Source organism: Dipodomys ordii, unplaced genomic scaffold (assembly GCF_000151885.1).
Source record: "Dipodomys ordii isolate 6190 unplaced genomic scaffold, Dord_2.0 Scaffold71, whole genome shotgun sequence".
Taxonomy (NCBI): domain Eukaryota; kingdom Metazoa; phylum Chordata; class Mammalia; order Rodentia; family Heteromyidae; genus Dipodomys; species Dipodomys ordii.
In genome coordinates this window covers 821,792-822,133 of record NW_012267287.1, presented here as the reverse complement: position 1 = coordinate 822,133, position 342 = coordinate 821,792, and positions in this window count along the sequence as shown.

Sequence of the window (342 nt, the reverse complement as noted above, 5' to 3'; positions counted from 1 at the left end):
CTCCTCTGTGTTCCTCTGTGCTCCTCTGTGCTCCCCTGTGCTCCTCTGTGCTCCTCTGTGCTCCTCCGTGCTCCCCCGTGCTCCTCTGTGCTCCCCTGTGCTCCTCTGTGCTCCTCTGTGCTCCTCTGTGCTCCCCGTGTTCCTCTGTGCTCCTCTGTGCTCCCCTGTGCTCCTCTGTGCTCCCCCGTGCTCCTCTGTGCTCCCCCGTGCTCCCCGTGCTCCTCATGCTCCTCTGTGCTCCCATGTGCTCCTCTGTGCTCCCCGTGCTCCCCTGTGCTCCTCCGTGCTCCTCTGTGCTCCTCTGTGCTCCCCTGTGCTCCTCTGTGCTCCTCCGTGCTCCTC